Here is a 15,799-nt window from a genome sequence, read left to right as displayed (position 1 = left end):
GTCCCCGGACTCTCTGCTCCTCTGCTTTGCCGGCGCGCACATCCCCTGTCCATACGCCCCCTTAATTGGTGTCCTGCTGGGCGGACTCCATATTAGTCTGGAACCTCCCTAGTGTGGTGCTGGATCTTCGTACCATGTGCCTAAGAGAAAGCATTACCTTGTGTGTGCCATATAGTGTTCCTAACCCTTCACTTGTGACCTGACCTTGCTCCTTTGCTGCCTGCCTCCTGACCTTGTGCCTGTGACCTGACTACGCTCATTTGCTGCCTGCCTCCTGACTTGTGCTTCATCTGACTTCGCCTTCTTTTGTGCCAAGCATCGCCTTGGCAACCTGTGTGGACGGATCATGCCAGGGGTAGCGAACTGGGTGCCGACTGATGCTGCAAGTCCATCCTGCTTTGCGGAGGGCTCTGATGAAAACCAGCGGATCAACCTCTCCTCTGCTGTTACGGTAAGATCTTTACAGTAAGATCCGGGCATGGATCCAGCCAAATGTTGCCGACCTCTCAACTATTGTGGCTTGATAGTCAGTGCAGATTGAACAACAAGCACAGCAGATGTCTCAGCTTTCTGCACTAGTGCAGCAACTCCTAACATTGCAACAGCCTCCACCTCCGCTGGCTGGACCCTCCGCAACTCCTGCTCCGTTTTTTTTAGATGGTTCTAAGATTTGTTTGTCTCTGCCTACCAAGTATGATGGAGACCCGAAGTTGTACAGGGGCTTCATTACTCAGTGTTCCATGCATCTTGAACTCCAAGCAGAACAGTTTCCCACTGAACGTGCCAAAGTGGTGTTTGTCATCAGCCTTCTTTCCGGGAAAGCCTTGGCCTAGGCTACCCCGCTTTGGGACCGCAGTGATCCTTTGTCCTCAAATCTCCAGACTTTCCTTGCTGAATTCCGTAACGTATTTGAGGAACCAGCCCGGGCCTCTTCAGCGGAGACAGCTTTACTAAATCTCTCTCAAGGAAACTCTTCGGTGGGAGAATATGCAGTACAATTCCGCATCTTGGCCTCTGAACTGGCCTGGAATAATGATGCTTTGTGTGCTACTTTTAAAAAGGGCCTCTCAAGTACGGCTCGGGATCTTCCTTCTTCTCTGACTGATCTCAACAACCTGGCTACATGTATTGATGTACGGTTCTCGGAGAGACAAGAGGAACTTCGACGTGAGAGGGAACCACTCTGGTCAGAACGTTATCCTCGTTTGGCCCCCGTTTTTCAATGTCCTCTACAATCATCTTCCACTCCACCTGCAGAAGAGCCCATGCAGGTGGACTGCATTAGACTTTCTTCTCAAGAAAGAACCCGTAGACATACTGAGAACTTATGCTTTTATTGTGCTAGTCCTGAACACTTCCTAAAAGAGTGCACTCTTCATCCTCAGTGTCCAGGAAACGCTCGCTCCCAGGGCATGTAGGAGAGGCCTCCCTGAATGAGAATAGTTCTTCTCCACGTTTGACCATGCCTGTTCGTCTTCTTACTCCTATGAAGTCTTCATTCCTTGCTACAGCCTTCCTCGATTCTGGTTCTGCTAGAAATTTTATTGATTGCCTCCCTGGTCCAGAAACATCGTTTAATAGTATCTCATCTTATCAAGCCTCTGTTTATTTCTCCTGTTAACGGGGAGCACCTGAAGTGTAAGGTACTTTTCCACATGGAACCTTTCTTCATACAAGTTGGAGTGTTACACAAGGAGAAGATACAGTTCTTAGTACTTCCCCATTGAATTTCTTCTGGGACTTCCTTGGCTACAGCTTCACTTTCCTCAATTTGAGTAGAATTCAGGAGAGATTTCTCGTTGGGGAGCTTTTTTGTCAAGGTCGCTGTCTAGAGTCCATTCTGCCTAAGATTGTTTCCTCTCCTCCCATTACATCTAGTATTCCTTCCCCTTATCGTGACTTTGTAGATGTATTCTGTGAAAAACAAGCAGAGACTCTTCCACCGCATCGCCCTTATGTTTTTCCCATTGACCTTCAACCAGGTACTACACCTCCTCGAGGAAGAATTTATCCGCTTTCAGTATCTGAGACACAAGCTATGGAAAGATATATTCAAGAAAATCTTCAAAAGGATTTTACCCGAAAATCCACCTCTCCTGCTGGGGCTGGATTCTTCTTTGTTGGGAAAAAGATGGCTCTCTTCGTCCCTGCATTGACTATCGGGGACTAAAAAAAATCACCATCAAAAATCGCTATCCTTTGACTCTGATCTCAGTGGGGCCAGAATCTTCACTAAATTGGACCTCCGAGGAGCATACAATTTAATTCGTATCCGCGAAGATGATGAATGGAAAATGGCATTTAACACCCGAGACGGCCATTTTGAGTATCTAGTTATGCCTTTCGGTCTTTGTAATGCTCCCGCAGTCTTCCAAGAATTTGTTAATTACATCTTTCGGGATCTTTTCTATACCTGTGTGGTAGTCTACCTGGATGATATCCTGATTTTCTCTTCCAATTTAGAACTGCATCATGTTCATGTCCGCCAAGTTCTGCAGCGTCTCCGGGAGAATGGTTTATTTGCCAAGCTGGAGAAATGTCTCTTTGAGAGAACAAGTCTACCTTTTCTAGGTTATATTGTTTCCCGTCAGGGACTTCAGATAGATCCTGCTAAGCTTTCAGCTGGCCTGGACTGGCCTCGGTCTTCTGGACTTCGGGCAATTCAACGATTCTTGGAGTTTGCCAACTACTACGGTCAATTCATTCCTCATTTTTCTTTCACAGTGGCCCCAATAGTAGCCCTTACCAAAAAGAATAGTAGCAACAAGAATTGGTCTCCTAAAGCTGAAGAAGCTTTTTCTCGGTTAAAGTCTGCTTTCTCTTCTGCACCTCTCCTCTCCAAACCTGATTCCGGAAAACTGTTCTTTTTGGAGGTTGACACGTCTTCTGTAGGAGCCGGCGCAGTTCTCACACAAAAATCCTCTAAAGGCAAAAACATTACTTGCTGTTTTTTCTCCATGACCTTTTCTCCTGCACAAATAAAAGATTCCTTTGGTGATCGAGAACTCCTTGCCATTAAACTGGCCTTAGAAGAATGGCACCATCTCTTAGAGAGCTCTACACATCCTGTCAGCATTTTTACAGATCACAAAAATCTCTTATATCTTCAATCTGCACAATGCCTGAATCCCCGCCAAGCAAGATGGTCGCTCTTCTTCTCCCCATTCAACTTCTTTATTCATTTCCATCCTACAGAGAAAAATCTTAGAGCCGATGCTCTCTCTCGTTCCTCTGATGTTGTTGGTCAGGATTTCGCTCAACAGAATATCATTCCTCCTTAGTGTCTTATTACTGCGGGTCCTGCTTCTCTTCTTCAGGTTACTCCCAGGAAGACGTTCGTGACTCCTCGTCATAGATGTTGGGTCCTCAGTTGAGGTAACGCCTCATTGTTGGCTGGTCACGCTGGGATTAAGAAGTCCTTTCAGTTAATCTCCAGACACTGTTGGTGGCCACATCTCAAAACGGACATCATAGACTTTGTCAGTTCTTGTACCACCTGTGCTCGTGACAAGACTCCCCAGTTGAAACCAGCAGGACTCCTACAGCCCTTGCCTATTCCGGATACTCCTTGGACTCATATAGCAACCGCTCCCTGGTATGGTTCAGTCATAGTCCACACAGGACAGTGGACCCACCTCTCCTCTGCCGTTACGGTAAGATCTTTAAAGAGACCATTCTCTTACAATCTTTGTAGTACCTTGGTGACATTCGCTTTGTGGGTCTCCAAGGATGGTAATTGAATTAGGATGTCATCCAGGTATACTACTACAGACTGCTAAAGCATATCTCATAAGACATTGCTAAATTCTTGGAAAAAAGCCAGAGGGTATGGCTCCGGGTTAAAGCTCAATAGCACAATCGAAGAGTCGTGGGGAGAAAGGACCTCCCATCTGCACCTTATCAAAGATGTTTTTGGTATTCGTTAGGAAGAGTTTTAGGAGGTACAAAGTGACTTAACCAACCTATGTTTACAGATGGTAACACACTGATGGGACAAACACAAAATTTCAGCCATGTGCCTTTCATGCTATATCTCCATTACCATATTGCAGGTAGGAAATAAGGGAAGCAACTTTTTTTTATATCAACTGGCTAAAGAAAGTTAAACAGATTTGTAAATTACTTCTATTAAAAAATCTTAATCCTTCCAATAATTATCAGCTGCAGAAGTTGAGTTGTTCTTTTCTGTCTGGCAACAGTGCTCTCTGCTGACATCTCTGCTTGTCTTGGGAACTGCACAGAGTAGAAGAGGTTTGCTATGGGGATGTGCTTCTACTCTGGACAGTTCCCGAGACAGGTGTCATCAGAGAGCACTTAGACAGAAAAGAACAACTCAACTTCAGCAGCTCATAAATACTGAAAGGATTAAGATTTTTTAAAGAAGTAATTTACAAATCTTAACTTTCTGGAGCTAGTTGATAGATATATATATATAAAAAAGTTTTTTCCTAGATAACCCCATTTAATTTGTTTTGGGCTGGCCATACATATTAGAAATGCATTGACAAAGTCCACCTGGCCAATCATCTGATATGTATGGTGGCCTCCTGACCTTTCTCCAGCAACAGGTTTGTCAGAGAAGAGGAGTATTGGACATGTGGAATTTCAACTGCCCGACTGTTTTGTTCTTGGGAATATAAACCACCCCTAGAGTGTCTAACAGCAGCTTGCCCCCTCTTCCCATTCAGAACACATGCACTCTTTTTTATCCGACGGTTATTGTCACAGCGAGCGCTCCGGTCATCACCTCCAGACCGGAGCGCCCGCTGCTGCAACCCTCCGTCCCGGGGTCCCGGCGTCTCTCGGTCGGACGCACTGACCGGGAGCACGGGTCCCACAGTGGCAGAGACACGACTGGCGTGGCGGCTGGTCCCCGCCCACGCGCCACGTCCCTGTTCAGCTTACCTGCTCCTCGCACGGCTCTCTGCACTCCTGCATCCCGGCACGCGCGGCCCCGCTCTCTAGGGCGTGCGCGCGCTGGCTTCAGTAAATTTAAAGGGCCAGCGCACCGGTAATTGGTGCGCTGGTTCCTCACCTCCCACTGAGTCCTTCCTAATAAAAGGCACCTGCCCCTTCCTGCCCTTGCCGGATCTTTGTGCCTTGTGCCTCTGAGAAAGCGTTCCCTTCTGTGATAGTTGCCTTGCCAGTTGCCGAACCCGTTGCTACCGTATTTTTGCCTGTGAACCCTTGCTGCCTGCCCTGACCTCTGCTACGTCCGACTACGCCTTTGCCTGCTCCCTGTGTACTTCGCTATATCAGCTGCCAGAGAGGTCGAGCCGCTATTGGGGAACGACCTGGGGACTACCTGCTGCAGCAAGTCCATCCCGCTTTGCGGTGGGCCCTGGTGAAGACCAGTAGTCCCTTAGACTCCGTTCCCCTGGTACGGCCCGTGTCATCGCCTCTCTGGTCTGGAGGATCCACTACCAGCCCTGCCGGTTCGTGACAGTTATTCTATGCATAAAGCCAGTTTTAGTCCTAAAAGCAACAATTTTTGCTTCTTTATAACAAACACATTGATGAAAGTAGTGTGTAAGTAGTTTACTGAATTAATAAAATTTATGGTTGTCCTACCAGCTCACAGGGGCATTCATACCCCATTTGTGTGCTGCTGGTAGAAATAAGAGAAAACAGATAAGAATTCATTGCATATGTACAACTGGTATAATAGTGACATGGATTATGCCTGCATAGTTACATAGTTAGTACAGTTGAAAAAAGACATATGTCCATCAAGTTCAACCAGGGAATTGAAGGGTAGGGGTGTGGCGCGATATTGGGGAAGGGATTTTATATTTCTTCATAAGCATTAATGTTATTTTGTTCCAGGAATGTATCTAACCCTGTTTTAAAGCTGTTAATTTTTCCTGCTGTGACCAGTTCCTGAGGTAGACTGTTCCATAAGTTCACAGTTCTTGAGACTAAACATTTTCTTCTCCAGACGGAGGGAGTGCCCCCTCGTCCTTTGGGGGGGGGGGGGTTTAACCTGGAACATAGGTATCTTAAGCTATATTTTTATATGTGTAAGAAACAAGCAGAATAACGTTTCTGCCCTCACCTATTAAACAGTGTCCTTTATTTCCACATCAATGAAAGAAAAAGCTGGCCGGTGGTGGGGAGGGGAGAAGAAGACGCTACAGCCGGAGGTGCGCGGGTGATGGCTACAAGCTCGTTTCGCGGGTGAACCGCTCCATTGGGCCTTACCTTGTGTCATCTACGGCACACCTTTACTTGGGTGCGTTAGATGACGTCAATAAAAGTGGGAGGGGAAGTGAATACCTATGCAGGTAAATGATAGAATGATTGAAAACAAGAAAGAATTCAAAAAACTAAAATTGAAAGTATGTACAAGGATGACCGGAGTAAGCAAAACTGTCTGAAGGGGTGGGGGAGGTGGAAATTCGTTGTGGTAATTCAGACCGAGAATTCCTAGCACATCCGTACATGTAATCCACTGCTTCGTTGTCGGAGAATCCTTTCTCTTACCCCACCTCCCGCAGTGATTCTTTCTATGCCGCAAACAGTAAGTGTACTTTCGTCACTGTTATGATGGCTTCTCCATATGTTCTATTAATCTGGCTGAGCCGATACCAGTTTTCAGAGAACACTTGTGTTCTCAAAAATGGGAGAACAGACATCTTTTTGTAGATCCTGGTATAGAATCTAGTACAGAGACAGAGGATCGCACAAATGACCCATTCAGAAGGCAGCAGATGAATTCATTTGTGGTTATTCTGCAATACAGGTCCCACACTTGAGATTTCCTTTCAATTAATTTTGGGTAAACCAGTTATCAGGAGACTTTTTGCTGGAAAAGGTGGATGAAATCAGCATTTTTTTTTTGCAGCCATTTTCTGTCTCTTTCAATGATGTGCCAGTTTTTATGTAGCGCATTCTTGATCACATTAGCTAAAGGGTTAAATTGAAAAGAGAAAACAAATCTTTTTCCGTCATTATTAGTTTTTTTTTCTTTGTTTTGTGCTTTTTGTGAGTTTTATAAATTAGATCCTTTCAAAGAATCAAACATACTTTTCCAGAGCACCAGATAGCAATTCCATGGGGTATCCAAATTCTAGAAACTGATTTTTCAGTTCTTTGGCTTGTTTTTCAAACCCTTCTTCTGTACTGTTTTATTTAATTTTTTTATACATAGAAACTGACTGTAAGGTAAGGAGTTTTTGGTGTGTTGGGGATGGTAACTGTCATAATGAAGGTATGAGTTGGTTGCAGTTTCTTTCCAGAAACAAGTTGTGGTAAAGGAACTGCCATGAATATGGATTTTGACATCAAGAAATTCATTTTTTTCTGCAGAAAATTTGCTTGTGAACATGTTAATTTGATTCTTGTTATTTAAGTAATGGAGAAAAGCATTGAACTGTGCCTCATCTCCAGGTAAAGGTGTGCCTTAAATGATGCGAGGTGAGGTCCGAGGAAGCAGTTTACCCACGAAATGAGCTCGTAGCCATCACCCGCGCAGCTCTGGCTGTAGCGTCTTCTCCCCCTCCCTCCCCACCACCGGCGGTAAATAATATTGGAGCCTTCTTTGGACCACAAGCTGGAAGCAGGGAGGGATGAACACTTTTTTTTGACACGGTACACATTCTTGTTGTGATGTGTACTGTGAAGAAAAAAAAAAGAATATTCGTCAATATGAATATATAGCGCTATATTCTAAACATTCGTGAAATCGCCAAGTGCCGATATTCGCGGTAAAAATTTGCATTTCGAATATTCGCTCTCAACACTAATTACTACTACCCCCATCAGTGACTCTGCTCTCAGACAATATTGTGAGTAGTAGTGCAGTCTCCCTTTCTCCTCTGGTGCCCATAATTATATATATACTGCTGGTATAAGAAGAGCTTTGTCTTGTATACAGTGACACGGGCCACTTGCACATGTCTTCAGCACAATCATTTCTTGCTGAGTTCCTTTGCCAAAAGAATCTACTTTTTCTATCATCTAAATTTTTTTCTTCATGCCATATGTTACAGAGTGAACTTCAAACATACATCTCCTGTCAAATAAAAACCACTTTAATTTTCACAGCAAATCTCACAAGGTTAATTAGTTCTCTTAAAATATACATGGGGAGATTGAATCATTAGGAATGAAGACTGACGTGCAAAGAAGCCAAATTGTCTTCCCAGGCACAAAATTCTGATGAGAAATGTATTTTTTCTGCCTTAAATATTAGGAGCAAGTGCAGGTTCAGGAGCAGCCATAGGAATAAGATGGATTGATAGGTGAGAGTCACAATACGTTGGAAAAATCTCATATACATATTGTACAAGACCTTGATTGTAATATATAGATGTAGCAGAGCTGGGTTTCTCAATTGGTGCAGTTCAATATGTCATGATATACAGTTAGTCTTAATCCCAGCTATTGTCCTGAGACACAAGACTATAACATTAAAATAACACAAAACACTATTATGCAGCCCGATTGGCCCAACTTGCCCTTACACATGCGGTACGGGGTGCTCCTAGGTGGGTGGCTCTGGAGGAATCTCTAATCTATCCCTATTCTTTCTCAGCTTTGATGTGGTCCTCTTGTCCTGTTGCAACCCTTCTCTCCTCTAAAGCGCAAATTACTTTATTCTCTCTGTCTCTTTGGCGCTTGGTCCGCTTTAAATTTTTCTTACAATCCTCGGTCCCTCCCCTCCTTCTCTTTCTTTCTAATCCCGCTTTTCAGCCTGGCATTTCTACTGTTCCCTTTTCATGGTGGCACACTGCTAAATTGACTAGACTATATGACCTGCTGGTGGGCAAACAACTGATTACTCTGGCACAGCTATATTCTATACATCATCTCCCCCCTGGGGAGCACTTTCGTGCTCTACAGGTTCTATCATATTATTCCTCTCTGGGCCCTCGAGGCTTTAGGGTGGATACCACTTTTTACAAAGCAGCCTTGCTGTACAGCCCTACACTGCCGGGCCTGTTTTCTAGAATTTATGCACATTTGAACGCCCCTCCCGCAGACACCAAATTACGCTTCATGGAGGCCTGGGAGCGTGACCTGAATGTGACCCTCACATTGCCCCAGTGGCACGCATGCTGTACGGCTGTCAGCAGAGGCAGCTGGCAAGTCTCCTTAATGGAGACTTCGATCAAGATTCTGCATAGAGTCTATATGGTTCCCTCTAGACTGCATTCAATTTATCCCTCGGTCTCTCCCCTGTGCTTTAGGGGGTGTCGAGTTGTTGGTTCTATGCACCATATTTGGTGGAGCTGCCCACAGGCGGTGTGGTTATGGAGGCAGATCCATGTAGTCTTGAAGAACCTGTTTGGTGATCGCATGCCCTGTTCCCCTTCCTTTTGTCTCTTAAGTAATAAACCTAGCAGGATGCCGTTCCGTACATTTCGGATGGCTCAGTTCATTCTTATGGCCACCAGGATACATATAGCTGCACAATGGAAATCCCCATCTTTGTCATTTCATAAGGTTATTGACAAGGTTAACTATATCATGCTGTGTGAAAAGTTATCAGCCATCCGTGAGAGTAGAGTAGAATGTTTTGATAAGTTGTGGGAGGCATGGCTGCTTTCTCCTTATTGTCCTTCTATGCAAACATGCCTTTCTCTCTATTGATTGGGGGGAGGTGATGACCTCCACGTTTTACAGTAGGCTGGGGTTCCCTTTGTGGCGACGACCGATCCAACCATTATCATTTTTACCTGTTTTCCTCCTATATATGCATTATGATTTCAGTGCAATTATTATTATATGCTGATCAGATATTTCCTCCTAGTTATGTGTTGTAACTGTTCTATTTGTTACCATGTATTACACCGCCCATACGGGCGTCCATACCTACCATTTACATCCTGTATATTGCTACCAGCTCTTTTCAATAAAAGACTCATGATTTGACTGTTAAAATAACACAAAACCTACATAAATCAGACCACCAATACTTATCTATAAATAAGAAAAAAGGAAAGAAACCTCAAATCTACACAACCTGCAAAACCTTGCCCCATTATGCAATAAAGTAAACACAATTGATGTACCACAAAATAAATGTTATTGAATATACTAAAATAATATTACAAAGATAACCAAAGGAATCCCACCCCTAAAAAACATATATGCACATAGACAAAATAAAAACATGCAGTGGGGGAACACCAAGTAGATAAATAAACAATGTAAAAATCGCAAAGTAAATTCATACACAAAGGTATCTCCTACCATACACAATTAATGTTGTAAACCATGGTGGCAGCACTGCAATTACTGTAAATGTGCAAAAAAATGCCAGTGGGCCAAAGTAGCAGGTGCAAAATAAGCAGAAAAATAAAGTCTAAAATGCAAGTATACCACTATGGGTTATCAATAGTAAACATGCTTGTTCATTATGACACAACTGTATCTTAATTATTCCCAGAGAACAGGCAATTGAATGTCATAAAAGGCAAAAGTGAATACCAACCACTGATATGTAGCGTGACCTACTCCGGTGTTCCCCGACCTCACACTCCAATGTGTTTCGGCTACCCACATGTAGCCATTTTCAAGCATAACAAATGTGATCCATACAAAGTATTTATACAAGTGAATCCAATACATTAGTGATCAGTTTATTAACATATAATGTAATACAGTGCGTATTCCGAGGATTCCATACAATCAGTAATAGAGGGTTCCATTACATAAGTGTAAAGTGCATTAGGCTAGGTTCACACCACGTTTTCAGACATACGGGACAGCATACGGCTGTGGGGAGATAAAACCTTGCGCTCCCGTATCCCTGCCGTATGCCGCCCGTATGTAATTTATTTCAATGAGCTGACCTGAGTGAAACGCTGACTCCAGTCGGCTCATTTTTGCCCCGTATGCTGTTTTCCCACTGGAACTAAAACCGTGGTGGACCACAGTTTTAGGTCTGGTGGAAAACCACATATGGGGCAAAAATGAGCCAACTGGAGTCAGCGTTTCACTCCAGTCAGCTCATTGAAATTAATTACATATGGGCGGAAAACGTGGTGTGAACCCAGCCTAAGTGACAGTGATTAAAAACATATAGTATGCATGAAGGTGCAGAAAATGCATTAATATTGCTGTTTATCATCAGGTGCATTATATCATAGATACAATTATAAAAATAGGGGGGGAGGGGCGTGGCATACGTACACTCACGCACAATCATATTGTCTGCATGTACTAGTCCCTACGCCACGTTCGGGATAGTGTATCGTCATGGCAGCATGTGTTCCATTGCACAAGCGGCCATATTTACCATTGGCATATGGTGAACATTACATAGATTTTATAATGTAGGATGATTTGCTGTGAGGACAGAATCAGACTGACTCTGATGGGCCCAATACACACTGATGTGCGTAGGGGGACACCAAAAGGGTCATCAGGGTTCTCGCCCACAGGGCAAAGAAACACGAAAAAAAAGAGTCCGTCCAATCCAGTCATCTGGCCAGTCATCTGGCATAGACACATTTAATCCAAGCTCCAATAAGACCTCAAAAATATTCAAAAAATACTGGCACATCATAAAAGCGAGTTATCCTAATATCAGCCTACGAAACAAATTAGTTAAAGCAGATATTTCCACAACTGTGGGGATTCAACAATCTTATTTGACAGTCCAGAACAAGGGTTCTTACCCTTGTTGGAATTGTGTAAATTACCATTATATGATCACATCCCGGCACTGGTGTAGAATATAAAATCAAGGTTTATCTTACATGCACAATGGATCATATTATCTATGTTTTAATATGCCCATGTAATTTAATCTACGTAGGAGAGACAAACAGCGATTAAACCAACACAGATACTCGATTCACAAACAAAGAGTTGATTTAACCGTATCCAAACATTTTTTGGATGCTGGACATGCAAGAAGGACTTAAAGTTCATGTTAATTGACCACATCCCCCTCTTAAAAATGCTGGTGACCGCACTAACATTTGAAAAAAACGTGAATCACGATGGATCTATAATCTGAACTCATTGCGACCTAATGGCTTGAATGCCGAGTTCATTGTAACACAGGGCATTTTAAATGCTACATAATATTCAGTAGCATGCAATATCTATTGTTAGCGTTTATTCATATATCTTTTGTATACATTTTTTACAGATTTTGTTATCTTTTTATCTATTGTATAGGTGTTCGGGAGGAGGCAGTGGCATACGTCAGAAGAACGCACAAAAATGTCTGCAGATATGTAGTCTCATCTGTTTATTACATTTTGGCTCTTCCAGTTGTTCTATATATGTATGCTCTGTTTTTATAGTGTCCTTATATGTGTGTCTATGCCAGATGACTGGATTGGACGGACTCCAACGGTGTTTCTTGTTCTCCTCCTCCGGTTGACGTCGCTCTTGCGGCGGATCTCGCGGGAGGATGATGCCGTTCCGGGAGTGCGGAGATGACGGGTGTGACACGCCAAGACCCACAATAGATGGCGTCATCGCATTTCTTCATGCTACTGGTCAGTGTCCAGAGGCCCCTCCATATAAATAGCTCCTGGTGCCCCCCCCCTCCTCATCACTCCTGGACAAAGCGGAGCAAAACGCATTGGAGTGTGGGGGAACACCGGAGTAGGTCACGCTACATATCAGTGGTTGGTATTCACTTTTGCCTTGTATGACATTCAATTTCCTGTTCTCTGGGAATAATTGAGACACAGTTGTGTCATAATGCACAAGCATGTTTGCGATTGATAACCCATAGTTGTATACTTGCTCTTTAGACTTTATTTTTCTGCATATTTTGCACCTGCTACTTTGGCCCACTGGCATTTTTTGCACATTTACATTAATTGCCACCACGGTTTACAACATTAATTGTGTACTGTAGGAGATACCTTTGTGTATGCTGTATGAATTTACTTTGCAATTTTTACATTGTTTATTTATCTACTTGGTGTTCCCCCAACTGCATGTTTTTATTTTGTCTATGTGCATATATGTGTTTTAGGGGTGGGATTCTCTTGGTTGTCTTTGTAATATTATTTTTGTATATTCAATAAAATTTATTTTGTGGTACATCAATTATATTTACTTTATTGCATAATGGGGCAAGGTTTTGTAGGTTGTGTATAACATTAAATACTGGCTGCTATTTACAATAATATAACCACTATAATACTACCCTAAATGTACGAGCATATACAATTAATCTGGAACGTCTTCAGATCTTTTCACTTTTTTTTATACTGTATTTTCTTATGTTGAGGCCTTGTACTACAATGAAAAAAAAAATCCCCATCATTCTGCACTCAATACCCTATAATGAGAAAGTGAAAACAGAATTTTTGAATTTTTTGAAAATGTATTAAAAAGTACAACGTAATAAGTAGCCTCTGCTATAACACTTACAATTTTGCTCCAGGGGCTTCCATTTCTCTTTTAGATGTTACTACACCTTGATTGGAGTCACCTGTGGTACATTCAAGCGAATAAACATGATTAGGAAAGACACAGCCTTGTCTATATAAGGTCTCACAGCAATGTATATCAGAGCAAACGCCAAGCCATGAGATGGAAATAACTGCCTGTAGAGCTCAGGGATTGTGTGGAGCCACAAATCTGAAGGGTACATCAAATAATTATGTTGCACTGAAAGTTTCCAAGAGCAAAGTGGCCTCCGTAATCCTTAAAGGGGTTATCCAGGAAAAAAACTTATGAGCTTCTGAAGTTGAGTTGTTCTTTTCTGTCTAAGTGCTCTCTGACTAGAAGCAAATCCCCATAGCAAACCTCTTCTATGCTGTGCAGTTCCCGAGACAAGCAGAAATGTCAGCAGAGAGCACTGTTGCCAGACAGAAAAGAACAACTCAACTTCAGCAGCTGATGATTATTGGAAGGATTAGGATTTTTTAATAGAAGTCATTTACAAATCTGTTTAACGTTCTGGAGCCAGTTGATATATAGAAAAAAAAGTTTTTTCCTGGAATACCCCATTAAATGAAAGAAGGTTGAAACAACCAGGACTCTTCCTAGAGTTAGCCTGTCCATCAAACTAAGTAATCAGGGGAGAAGGATCTTGGTAAGAGATGTGACCAAGAACCCAATGGTCACTCTGGCTGAGCGCTAAAGATGCTGTGTGCTGATGGGAAAAAATGTCTGGAAGGACTGCCGCATTCCACCAATCTGGGCTTTACAGTAGAGGGGCCAGGGTGAAGCACCCCCTTAGTAATATACACAAGGGAGCTGCCTGGAGTTTGTAAAAAAAAAAAATAATAATAGAACTAAAAGGATTCTCAAGACTGTCAGAAACACGATTCTCTGGTCTGATGAAACCAATCTTGAACTTTTTAGCCTAATTTGCAAGGGCAAGTTAACATTACAATTGCAATTGTTGACAATGGGATTCTGCTGCACCATGCACAATGCTGAATTTCTGTGCGAAGATTCTAATTCCAGACTCCACAGAAAGAATGTCCTAGCAGACAGAGGGCAGAATTTACGTAGTGGTGTGAACCAAGCCTAACTATCATGTCTGGAGAAAACAAGGCACTGTTCATCACCTGCCCAATACCACCCCAACAGTGAGTGCAGTTATGGTGGCATCATGCTTCTTCAGCAGCTGAAACAAGGCGACTGGTTAGGGATAAGAGAAAGCTGAATGTAGCAAAGAACAGAGATATTCTTAATGAAGCTCTGGACCTCAGACTGGGACAAAGGTTCACCTTCCAACAAGACAATGACCCTAAGCACACAGCCAAGACAACACAGGAGTGGCTTAGGGACAACTCTGTGAATATACTTGAGCTCTGAAATTAATCTAGAAAGACTTGAAAATTGCTTCTACAAAAAGTCCCCATCCAACCCAACAGAGCTTGGGAGGATCTACAGAAAAGAATGGCAAAAAAACTCCAAAATCCAGGTATGCAAACCTTGCGACATAATACCCAAAAAGACTAGAGGATGTAATAGGTACCAAATGTGCTTCAACTAAATATGGAATAAAGGGCCTGAATACTTATGTCAATGCAATATTTTAGTTTTTACCTTTTCAATAAATTATTAAAGATGGGGTAAACGTTCTCAATCATACCGGTATACATTTTTACGGACATAATTGTTACAGCTGTAAAATCAAATGTAGGGACCTTTTTTCAACTTTTTATGTGCCAAAATAGGCGATACTTTGGTGGTTAATTTGGGACGCATTTAATCTTAAACAGAACAAAATGCCATAAAAATGCACAGAATATAATGCTTTCCCTGTGTACAATAATATAGCTACTATAAGACTAGGTTTCCACACAGGTTTTTTGAGAAAACTTCCACTGCAGTTTTGGCACCAAAGTCAGAAGTGAACCCATGAGGAAGGGTTCCCATTTCTTTGAAATACATGTATGACTTTCCAAAAAAACTGCCAATTGGAAACTCGGCCTGAGGGTATGTTCACAGCGGAATGTCTGTGCGCAACTCCACCAGAATATTCCGCACAGACATTCCACTGCAGCAGAGTCTCATTGATTTAAATGGGATTCTTCTGTACTATTCACACAGCAGAATTTCTGAAATCCCGATTCTGGCGTCCGCAGAAAGAATAGACAGCAAGACACCCCACTCGGAAATGCATTGCTGTCTATGAGACGGTGCATTTCCGAGCGGTCCTAGCACCTGCCAGATAATTTAAATGTGCGGAATGTCCACCACTGTTTTCCAGGTGGACATTCTGGACATTTTTGGCTGTGTGAACCCAGTCTAATACTGCCTCTTGAATACAAGAATATAAGTACTATGCCCAGATTTATCAAACTTTGTGAGGGAAAAACTGGAGTGCTCACAGCTCAGCTTTCACATTACCAGAGCTCAT

At 42.7% G+C, this 15,799-nt stretch overlaps 1 protein-coding gene across 1 annotated transcript in view; it reads right to left on the bottom strand.

Annotated features, from left to right (window-relative positions):
* Positions 1-13,403, bottom strand: part of LOC130276386 (uncharacterized protein F13E9.13, mitochondrial-like) — an 88,384-nt gene extending 74,981 nt beyond the window's left edge. The window contains exon 1 of the mRNA XM_056525681.1: positions 13,351-13,403. The gene's annotated coding sequence lies outside the window, so the exon portion shown is untranslated. The remainder of the gene's footprint in view (positions 1-13,350) is intronic.
* Between the last annotated feature and the right edge of the window lie 2,396 nt (positions 13,404-15,799).

Source organism: Hyla sarda, chromosome 6, assembly GCF_029499605.1.
Source record: "Hyla sarda isolate aHylSar1 chromosome 6, aHylSar1.hap1, whole genome shotgun sequence".
NCBI lineage: Eukaryota > Metazoa > Chordata > Amphibia > Anura > Hylidae > Hyla > Hyla sarda.
The sequence above is the reverse complement of the archived record's forward strand: the minus strand, read 5'-3'. Positions and strand labels throughout refer to the sequence as shown.